Below are 12,311 nucleotides of genomic sequence, written 5' to 3' on the forward strand. Positions count from 1 at the left end.
TTTAGCCACTTCATCCACTGTGGGTTCCTCATCCTCTTTCCAGGCCATTATTGCCAATGAGCTGGCATATGATGATGGTGCACTCCATACAAACTTCCGCCACATGGATCGTGTACACCTGACTTCATCTGGATATTTGGATGTTTATCCGAGGTCTGGATCATCATAAATCACTTCCCGTATGGCTAATTCCCTCAGGTACTGGATTCCTTTCTCCATAGTGGTCCACTTGCCTGGTAGACATAAAAGTTCTTCCTTGAAGGGATACCTTTCCCTCACAGCTGAGAGGAGACACCTCCAGAGGCTGTTAGATTGTGCTCCATCTGCAATTGCTTTGTCAATGCCAGCGTCTCGAGCAAGGGATGACTGGAGTGCTGCAATGCCTGGCTATAAGCTCTATAGAAGGGACAGGCAGCATAGAAGGGGTGGTGGTGTGGCTCTCTATATTAGAGAGTCTTTTGAGGTTGTAGAACTCGAGGTTGGGAATGACAAGGTCGAGTCCCTTTGGGTTAGGATCGGCAGGGACAACAAGGCTAGTGTCCTGGTCGGGGTCTGCTATAGACTGCCGAACCAGGATGAGGAGACAGATGAGGAATTCTACAGGCAGCTGACAGAGGTTGCAAAATCATCAGCTCTTGTACTCGTGGGGGACTTCAACTTCCCTGACATATCCTGGAAGCACAACACAGCCCTGAGAAAGCAGTCTAGGAGGTTTCTGGAGAGCGTGGAAGATAGCTTCCTGACACAGCTGGTTAGTGAGCCTACCAGGGGAGGTGCCCCGCTAGACCTTCTCTTCACAAACAGAGAAGGACTGGTGGAGGACGTGATCGTTGGGAGCTGTCTCGGGCAGAGTGACCATGCAATGGTGGAGTTCACTATTCTTGGCGAGGCCAGGAAGGGGACCAGTAAAACCGCTGTATTGGACTTTCGGAGGGCTGACTTTGAGCTGCTCAGGACACTGGTTGGTGGAGTCCCTTGGGAGGCGCTTCTGAAGGGCAGAGGGGTCCAGGAAGGCTGGGCGATCTTCAAGAGGGAAGTCTTCATGGCGCAGGAACGGTCTGTACCCACGTGCCCAAAGACGAGCTGGCGGGGAAGAAGACCGGCCTGGCTCAACAGAGAATTGTGGCTTGATCTTAGGAGGAAAAAGAGGGTTTATAAGCTTTGGAAAAGTGGGCAGGCCACTACGGAGGACTTTAAAGAAGTAGCGAGGCTGTGCAGGGACAAAATTAGAAAGGCCAAAGCTCATCTGGAGCTCAATCTGGCTACTGCCGTTAAAGACAACAAAAAATGTTTCTATAAATACATCAACACAAAAAGGAGGACTAAGGAGAATCTCCATCCTTTACTGGATGCGGGGGGAAACTTAGTTACAAGAGATGAGGAAAAGGCGGAGGTGCTTAATGCCTTCTTTGCCTCAGTCTTTAGCGGCAATACCGGATGTTCTCTGGATACCCAGTACCCTGAGCTGGTGGAAGGGGATGGGGAACAGGATGTGGCCCTCATTATCCATGAAGAACTGGTTGGTGACCTGCTACGGCACTTAGATGTGCACAAGTCGATGGGGCCGGATGGGATCCACCCAAGGGTACTGAGGGAACTGGCAGAGGAGCTGGCCAAGCCACTGTCCATCATTTATCAACAGTCCTGGTGATCGGGGGAGGTCCCAATAGACTGGCGGCTAGCAAACGTGACGCCCATCTACAAGAAGGGCCGGAGGGCAGACCCGGGAAACTACAGGCCTGTCAGTTTGACCTCAGTGCCAGGAAAGCTCATGGAGCAGATCCTCCATAGAGTCATCATGCAGCACTTGCAGGGGAAGCAGGCGATCAGGCCCAGTCAGCATGGCTTTATGAAAGGCAGGTCATGCCTGACGAACCTGATCTCCTTCTATGACAGAGTGACGTGCTGGGTGGATGAGGGAAAGGTTGTGGATGTGGTCTACTTTGACTTCAGCAAGGCTTTTGACACTGTTTCCCACAGCATTCTCCTCAAGAAACTGGCTGCTCTTGGCTTGGACTGGCGCACGCTTCGTTGGGTTAGAAACTGGCTGGATAGCCGGGCCCAAAGAGTTGTGGTGAATGGAGCCAAGTCCAGTTGGAGGCCAGTCACTAGTGGCGTCCCCCAGGGCTCGGTGCTGGGGCCGGTCCTCTTTAATATCTTCATCGATGATCTGGACGAGGGCATCGAGTGCACCCTCAGTAAGTTCGCAGATGACACCAAGTTAGGTGCGTGTGTCGATCTGCTTGAGGGTAGGAAAGCTCTGCAGGAGGATCTGCATAGGCTGCACCGATGGGCTGAGGTCAACTGCATGAAGTTTAACAAGGCCAAGTGCCGGGTCCTGCACCTGGGGCACAATAACCCCAAGCAGAGCTACAGACTGGGAGAGGAATGGTTGGAAAGCTGCCAGGCAGAGAAGGACCTGGGAGTGATGGTGGATAGTCGGCTGAATATGAGCCAGCAGTGTGCTCAGGTGGCCAAGAAGGCCAACGGCATCCTGGCTTGTATTAGGAACAGCGTGACCAGCAGGGCTAGGGAGGTGATCATCCCCCTGTACTCAGCTCTGGTGAGGCCGCACCTCGAGTACTGTGTTCAGTTTTGGGCCCCTCGCTACAAGAAGGACATCGAGGTGCTTGAGCGGGTGCAGAGAAGGGCGACGAAGCTGGTGAGGGGCCTGGAGAACAAGTCCTACGAGGAGCGGCTGAGGGAGCTGGGCTTGTTCAGCCTGGAGAAGAGGAGGCTCAGGGGTGACCTTATCGCTCTTTTTAGGTACCTCAAGGGAGGCTGTAGCGAGGTGGGGGTTGGCCTGTTCTCCCACGTGCCTGGTGACAGGACGAGGGGGAATGGGTTTAAGTTGAGCCAGGGGAGTTTTAGGTTAGATGTTAGGAAGAACTTCTTCACTGAAAGGGTTGTGAGGCACTGGAACAGGCTGCCCAGGGAAGTGGTGGAGTCACCATCCCTGGAAGTTTTCAAAAGACGTTTAGATGTAGAGCTTAGGGATATGGTTTAGTGGAGGGCTGTTAGCGTTAGGTTGGAGGTTGGACTCGATGACCTTGAGGTCTCTTCCAACCTAGGAAATTCTGTGATTCTGGATCCCAGCTGCCTGGCTTCCCTGCCGTCTAATTCCACACAATTGGCTCCAGAGTCCCAGCACTGGAGCAGCCAGGTGACAAGCTGCTCACCTATACAATGACCAAAATCTTTTCGCACATCTCGTAGCTCGCGCTCGTATAGGCTTTGGGTAGTTACTGTTGATTTTTCGGCATCCTCATCTTCCTCCTCCTGAATCCTTGATGGCCCAGCGTCATCGTCGTCTCTATACCTAGATTTGGCAGAAGACTCTCTGCGTTCTAAACGACCTGAATCTCTATACCATTTTTTCACCTTCTCTACAGGGGCAGTTTGCACTGCTACAGCTCGTTTCTCTGACCTTGTTACGGGGTCTGCCACAGAGGTTGGAATACTCTCTGCAGGGTCAACTTGCACTGCTACAGCTTGTTTCTCTGACCCCGTTACAGGGTCTGCCACAGGGGTTGGAATACCCTCTGCAGGGTCAACTTGCACTGCTACAGCTCGTTTCTCTGACCCCGTTACAGGGTCTGCCACAGGGGTTGGAATACCCTCTGCAGGGTCAACTTGCACTGCTACAGCTCGTTTCTCTGACCCAGCCACAGGAGCTGGAGCAGCTGCAGGAACCGGAGCTGGAGCAGCTGCAGGAACTGGAGTTTGAGCAGTTGCAGGAACTGGAGCTGGAGTGGCTGCAGGAACTGGAGCTGAAGCAGCTGCAGGAACTGGGACTGGAGCGGCTGCAGGAGCTGGGACTGGAGCAGCTGCAGGAACTGGAAGTGGAGCAGCTGCAGGAACTGAAACTGGAGCGGCTGCAGGAACTGGAGCTGGAGCGGCTGCAGGAACCGGAGCTGGAGCAGCTGCAGGAGCTGGGACTGGAGCGGCTGCAGAGTCCACCGTAGGGGTCACAGTGGCCGTTGGATCTGTCACGGGACTTGGAGTGGCCGCAGGGTCTGTCACTAAGTCGATAGCAGTATCAGTGGCAGCTCGATAGGCATGAGCCAGGCCCCAGCATGTTACAATGATTTGTGCTACTTTGGAACTGCCAGAATCATGAGTAGAGCAGAGTAGAGCGGGACAATCACCTCCCTTGACCTACTAGCGATGCCGTGCTTGATGCACCCCAGGACACGGTTGGCCTTCCTGGCTGCCAGGGCACACTGCTGGCTCATATTCAATTTGCTGTCTACCACGACCCTCAGATCCCTCTCTTCTAGGCTGCTCTCCAGCGTCTCATCGCCCAGTCTGTACGTGCAGCCAGGGTTTCCCTGTCCCAGGTGCAGGACCCGGCACTTGCTCTTATTGAACTTCATGCGGTTGGTGATCGCCCAGCTCTCCAACCTATCCAGATCCCTCTGCAAGGCCTTTACACCCTCATTCGAGTCCACAACTCCTCCAAGTTTGGTGTCATCAGCAAACTTGCTCAAAATACCTTCTATTCCTACATCCAGATCGTTTATAAAAATATTGAAAAGTACCGGCCCTAAAATGGAGCCTTGAGGGACCCCACTGGTGACCACCCGCCAGCCTGACGCAGCCCCATTTACCATAACCCTTTGGGCCCTGCCCGTTAGCCAATTGCTCACCCATCGTATGATGTTTTTATTTAGCTGTATGGTGGACATTTTGTCCAGTAGGATCCTATGGGAAACCGTGTCAAAAGCCTTGCTGAAGTCCAAAAAAAATCACATCAGCTGGTTTCCCTTGGTCCACCATACGGGTGATCTTATCATAAAAGGAAATCAGGTTAGTTAGGCAGGACCTACCCTTCACAAACCCATGCTGGCTGGGACCAATGACTGCTTTGTCCCCCAGGTGCGCCTCAATAAGTTCGAGAACCAACTTCTCCATGATTTTACCAGGCACTGACGTGAGACTGACAGGCCTGTAATTGCTAGGGTCTTCTTTCTGACCCTTCTTGAAAATCGGCACAACATTTGCCAGCTTCCAGTCTACCGGGACCTCTCCAAATTCCCAGGATCGTTGAAAAATAATTGAGAGAGGTTCCGCGATGACGTCTGCCAGCTCTTTCAGCACCCGGGGATGAATCCCATCCGGACCCATGGACTTGTAGGGATCCAGGTGGAGTAGCAAATCCCGCACACATTCAGGGTCGGTTGGGAGTTTGTCATTCCCACCGTCCCGGTCCTCCAGCTCAGGGCACCCTGGGTCCCGAAGCCCATCATCGGCATTGAAGACAGAGGCAAAGAAGGCGTTAAGCGTCTCTGCTTTGCCTATGTCATTGTCTGTGAGGAGACCTTCCCTATCAAGGAGCGGCCCTATGTATTCTTTAGTTCTCCTTTTTCCATTCACATATCTAAAAAAAACCTTTTTATTTTCTCTCACAGACACAGCCAGCTTCAACTCTAGGTGTGCTTTGGCCACTCGAACTTTCTCCCTACAAACACGAACAGCATCCCTGTATTCTTTCCATGACACCTGGCCCTCCTTCCAGTAGCGAAACACTCTCTGTTTCCGCCTAATCTCCATTAGAACGTTCCTGGTCAGCCACGCTGGCCTCCTGCCCCGCCTGCCTGACTTGCGATATTTAGGAATTGCCTTATCTTGTGCTTCTAGGAGGCATCTCATCTGTTTCCATCTCATCTTTTATCTCTAAAGATCTAGTGTTTTATTACCACACATGTTTATCAGTTTAGCTTCCTGAAACAAGTCACTGCAATGTGGCCTCATGATGTGGCATAAATAATAAAACATTAAATATATAAAATATTATGAAAGGTTCTTACTTTTTTTTTTTTTTTTTTTAAACCCTCATGAACCAGGAATATTCAAACAAGTTGAATAATATTGGGGTAGAATAGGACCATACTGAAGTCTCAACAGCCTTTCTGCTATTTAAGTGCTGTTACTTGACCAATTTGTTATGTATTAGAATGGAGGAATGGCTGAAAACTAGAGAAAATTTCTTGACATTTAAGTATTTTGACATTTTCCATCATTAATAGGGCTATAAAATAATAAACCTTGACGCCATTTAACAAGGAAGTAATATTTATTAATTACAAATGTTGTTTAATCTGCTTTAGAAAGTAAAGGTTATGCATTACTTTATTCTTTATGTGATTAATTTTAAACCTGCAAAGAAACAAAATCTTTCAGAAATGAAATTAAATTTAAATAATTTTTTTAACCCTCACAGATTTGTAGACCCTTGGGAATACTGTGCTATTCAAAGAATGAAAAATGTTTTCTACATTTAGCATTCTGCATTTGTTGCTCTGAATTCTATCAAATTCAGTATCCAAATCATGTTAAGATGAAAATGTTCAGTCCGATAATATATAGGGAGGAAAAACAAAAGTCAACAAATGATTAATTAAATATGTCAGGAAAGAGAATCCCTGCTGGGCAAGGATATGAGTACTTCTCTAGCATGATTGTTTGTAAAATATTCATGGATTGGATATGTATTAAAAGTACTTTTTTTTTTTCACTGTAAAAATAGCATAATTAATATAATTTGATAATACCCAAAATGTTTAAAGTATTGTGTTTGTGTAATTCAAACATGGTGTAAAGACTGGAAACCAGGAATTCCAAATGAAGCACTTCATTATTTTTTTCTATAGAGAACATATATGGTGAACAATAAATATTTATAGCAACTTGGAATGCAATGTGATTCAATTAAAAGTGTTGCTAATGTTCTGTGGTGTGAATCTTGACTTCAGTACATAATATGTTATATGAATATTATATAAACCAATGATTCATTTTCATTTTCCTCCCAGTCTCTTTTTAATATTAGAAGTTGAAATTTAACAGGGAAAAAATTAGAATAATCAGGAATAAAAGCTAATACACTATTCTAACACTGTTGGTTTAATTTATAACTTTGCTATTAGAGAACATTTATACTAGTAATTTCTAACACCATGCCTCAAAAAAAAAAAAAATCTATCATAGTAAATTTCTTTCAAATTTACATCTAACTTAGATGATAATATGTAAGGGGGATAATTTCAACAAACCACTGCTAACGTGTTATACTCTTGGAATTATGCTGTTTTCTCAGATTTAATTACTAAATTTATGCACATTCCCAAGCTTATGTTTATAAAATGAGTCAATTCTTAATCATTACAATTCACCTGAAAAAAAAAGCAGCCATTGTTTACAGCTGACCTTATTCTTCATAGCTGGCACTGTTTTTGCAAATTATATGCTCTTACTTGTCCTTAGTATTAAAAAACATTAGTATTAACGTCCTTAGTTTCAAGAAACATGCTGTTGCTGATGTTTGCCCAGAGAGATTGTGGAGTCTCCTTCTCTGGAGATATTTAAAACCTGCTTGGATGCCATCCTGCACAATGTGCACTAGGTGAATGTGCACAGCAGGGGTGTTGGACTGGATGATCTTCAGAGGTCCATTCCAACCTCGGCCATTCTGTAATTCTGTGACTCTTGCTCGATACTGTTAAGCAGACACAGATGAAAAATGATTTATCTCATAGTGTTTATCATATGAAATACATTTTTTATAACAAAGTAGAAAAACTTGGGTTATGGAAGAACTAGGGTAATGTAGTGTTGGAAGCATTTCACTTACATCCTGATGAACACACGTTACAATTAAATTCTGCAATTTAAAAACTGTTTGTGACTAAGCTTAGCTGAGTAATTTTAGTCCTAAGTAGACCTAGATAATGTTTCATTACAGAACATATTTTCTAAAGCTTCTTAATCCCTTTTGTTTAAAAAAAATAAAATAAAATACTAAAAAAATCATTTGTAGATGTTTCTAAGGCCATAATACTTGATAAAGCAAAGTAAAAATGTGTCATGTCTGAAGACTGAGCTTTTAATTATTATATACAACAGAAGAAGAGTTTCTCCACTAATCAATCCTGCTAATTTCTAGACCCTGTATCAGGTTCTGTTGGCTAGATTCAGAAGTCAAACAATTACAGATTTATTTATTTTTTCTCAAAGTCTAGTGTCAGTGTGAAACACGTAGTCATCTAATCGATTTTTCTAGGGATCTGTGATATTTTCAAGTATTTGGACTTTTACCTGCTTAATTTACATTTGATACTAAAAAAAAAAAAAAAAAAAAAAGTAAAAGAGTCATGTGATACTATCTAATCTCTTAAGTGACTACATAATTCTAGTTAACTTTTTGAAGTTAGATATTAAGGGCATAGCATGTGACATTAAACTGAACTCATAAATGAACATAGGACCTGCGTTTTAATTCTTGGTGCTTGCAAAGCAGAGTTTTAGAAAATCAAGGTTTAGCAGAAAGAAATGCTGTCTGCTTGCTTCAGATCAAACATACTACAGTCTGACTTTGAAAGGAAATTGTAGATACTTGATTGGACTAAAGGCAAAGAAAGCCTGTATCTAATGAGATCTCTTTGAATGTATTTATTTCAAGATATCTATAAAGTATAAAAGTATTATAGTTTTATATTTGGAGAGGTTATGCAGATTACTGCAACCTCTCATTTAACTTACATTAGACTTCAAATACTTCTTTTTAAAAAATCACTAAGCCTAGAGGGTAAGATTTTGCCATTTACACTTTCCATACTATTCACAGTGATACAAACTAAGGTTTCAAATATTAACGGATATTTTTATCCAGTTATTGGATTTAACCCGACTCTAATATAAATGCCAGTTTGTAAGTGGGAAATAAGGAATGAAAGCTAACACTTTCTGATATGGTTTAATGAGAACCGGAATTGTACATCTAAATTCTACAGATGTACAAAGCTGAAAAACAGCCTTCTTCTATTTTATAAGAATGACCCTAGCTCTAATACTTCTTTTTTTTTTTTTTTTTTTTTTTTTTTAACTGTATTTTCCATGTTGATTAACCATTGAATTAGTGCCAGTGGAGAACAGTCAGATTTTATTCTTACTATGACTTGTTCTATTTAAGATAGAAGTTTAATTGCCTTTAATAAGCTCCTCACATAAGGCTTTTTCCATAGGTCTTTCGCATGATCTGTCTTATTGCCAGAACTAGCTAACACAGATATTTTTGTTCATGAAATATAGGAAGAGACAGATACTTTGTTCTTCTGAATGTAAAATTGGAAAACATGACTACTTGTTGACTGTCTTCTTGACAAAAACACAACAAAACAAAAATATAATAATAATAATTATTATTATTTAAAATAATTAAAATAATTTAAAAACAAAAAATGAAGAAAAAAATATATTTTTTCTTTCCTCAGTCATCATAAGGTCTCTCTTTAGAGAGATTTTTAGAGTGGTACAGGGACATGTGCAGTTTAGATATAGAAATAATTATTGAATAATTACTGCTGAATATCGTAGGAAATTGGAGGAACAGAACAAACCTATCCAAACTTGGGACTGAACTCAAAGCTAAGGTTGTGCTCAAGTCCCTATCAGGCAAAAATAAACCTCAACATCTTAATGAGATTTCTAGATTGTGATTTCTGTTGAAGGAAGATCTATTGAAATGGAGAGGCTCAGACCTTGCCAAGTTCTGCACTGTGTTTACCGTTCACTTACATAGTGTGATTCTTGTCTTCAGGAAGTTTCCTGGCAAGTCCTTAACTCTCTTTCAGTCAGTTTTGAATAAAGAGAAATATTTGCATTTTGTTTGAAATTCAGAGCAATATCTGAGTTGTCAAGTGTTAGAAAACCTAATTTGCATCTGGTACTCAGTGTCCATCTTCATGAATATATAATTGATTTGTGTCCTAGTATGAATTGTGAAGATGCCACTCAATACATTTCTCTCACTACTTTTGGAACAGGTATAATCTTATCTCAGGAGGCAGAGCACAGGATAACTGTTTTGTGCTACCAACAGAGGCCAACTGCTCAAAATTGCATCACATTTGGATTTGTCTTAATAACTTTATTAAGAATGTGACAATATCCTTTTTTCCTACCTAGTAATTTAAATGTTCTACTTCTGTAAATCCAAGTTTCCTATTCTTCTCTGTTAGTTTGTTGATAATTTGTTTTTTCTTCATATTTTTTTCCTCAAGTAATACCTCTTGCTTATTGTTCTTTATAGTTTGACTGCATTCCTAAAAGAATAATTTTAATTATAAATTTTGAGGTTATGTCTGAAAGAATCTATTTTATTTTGGGGAGATAACATTTTAAATTTGCTCACAAATTACTGTCTGTTCTCTATTGGCATTTGCAGTGATTTCCAGCCTATAATCATTTGTAGCTATTAACTGGCAGACCATTGCCTGTTCCAGACATTAATAAAGTTAATAATTTTACACTGCATATCTAGATTTTATAGTCTACTGTTTGTTTTTCTCCTTCATTTACTGTTCCTCAAATAGCTTTCAATCTATCAACCAGTTTTAATGTATAAGGCAGTTAAAATTAATTTTCAGTCAGTATTTCCTATTATATATATGCCATTCTTTTAAACTAATATATTTAATCAGCTCCATTTCATAAAGCTCACTTTTATCTAAATACAGATCAAGCATGCGATGGAAAATTTGCTGCTTATTAATCCGTGTTGTGCATCAGTCATGAAAATATGTTCAACATTTATAGGTTAAACTTTTTTTAAATGTATGCCTCATTTTATTGGAAATAAAAATTCCCTAAATGGATAAGAATTTGGATTGCAGCTTTAAACTTGTTTTTTTTTTTTTTTTTTTTTTTTTTTTTTTTTCTTTTGCTAGGATAGTAAATTAATTAATTCATTAATAATTTCTAATACTAAAAGACACAAATAGAAAACAAACACTTGTTTATTTTTCTATTTAATTTTTAAGCTATAACAAAAACATCGTGTTGCATGGTTAAAGTAGTGCTATTTAATCATAAAAATTACAGTTTAATTTTAGTGAATTCTATTTTTAGAGCATGAAAAATATTTTTTCAAGAATATGCATAGCATAGTATATATTGAACCTGTATGACTAGATAAAAATATGAATTAAGTACTTAAAGGTTTTGATTAATATTCATCCACCAAATGTAGAGGCTTAGAGTAGAGACGTCTGAACTGCAGAAATGTAGTCATAGAATCACAGAATCACAGAATATCTTCAGCTGGAAGGGACCTATAAGGATCATTGAGTCCAAATTCTGGTTCCATAAAGAACTGCCTAAAAATTAAACCACAGGTCTGAGATTGCTGTTCAGCTTCAAGTCCTCAGGTCCAGAGGGAAGTCTGGTTGGTCACCAGAGAGAAGTTGTTAGTGTCTGCCCCTCTGCTTCCCTCATGAGGAAGCTGTAGGCTACCACGTGGTCTCCCCTCCGTCTTCTTTCCTCTAGGATGAACAAACCAAGTGACCTCATCCACTCCTCATAAGTCTTACCCTCTAGACTCTTCACCATCTTTGTTGATCTCCTTTGTACACTCTCTAATGGTTGTATGTCCTTCATATATTGCGGCACCCAAAACTGCATGCAGCACTTGAGATGAGGCCACACCAAAGAGTGGAGCAATCACTTTTGTTGACTGGCTAGCAATGCTGTGCTTGATGCACCCCAGGGTTTGGTTTGCCCTTCTGGCTGCCAGGGTGCACTTTTGACTCATATTCAACTTGCCATTGACCAAAATCCAAAGATCCCTTTCCATGGGGTTTCTCTCCAGCATCTTGTCCCCCAGTCTGTACATATAGCCAAAGTGGCCCCTTCCCAGGTGTGGAATCTGGCACTTGTTAAACTTCATACAGTTGGCAATTGCCTAGCTCTCTAATTTGTCATGATCTCTCTGCAAGGCCTTTCTACACTCCACACAGTCAACAGCTCCTCCCAATTTAGTGTTATCCACAATCCATAGACTTACTTCATACACCTTTAAGTCTTGTATCAAAGTAATTTATGAAAATGTTAAAGAGAATTGGCCCTAAAATGGAGATCTGAAGAATCCCACTAGAAACTGGCTGCCAGCCTGAATTAACCCCATTTACTATAACCCTTTATGCCTGACCATTATCCAAATTATTCACCCATCGTATTATGTTTTTATCTAGATGTATGCTGGATATTTTGTTCAGAAGGATACTGTAAGAAACAGTATTGAAAGCTTTCCTGAAATCCAAGAATATTATATCATCTGGCTTCCCTTGGTCAACTAGGTGGGTGACCTTGTCATGAAAGGACAATAAGTTCATTAAGCAGAACCTTCACCTCATGAACTCATGTTGGCTATGATCAATGACCACATTGTCCTTCAAATTTTTTTCAATAACTCCCAGAATAATTTTCTCTTTAACCAGGCACTGAAGTGAGACTGACAGGCCTGTGATTACCAG

Source organism: Aythya ferina, assembly GCF_964211825.1.
Source record: "Aythya ferina genome assembly, chromosome: 1".
NCBI classification, from domain to species: Eukaryota; Metazoa; Chordata; class Aves; order Anseriformes; family Anatidae; genus Aythya; species Aythya ferina.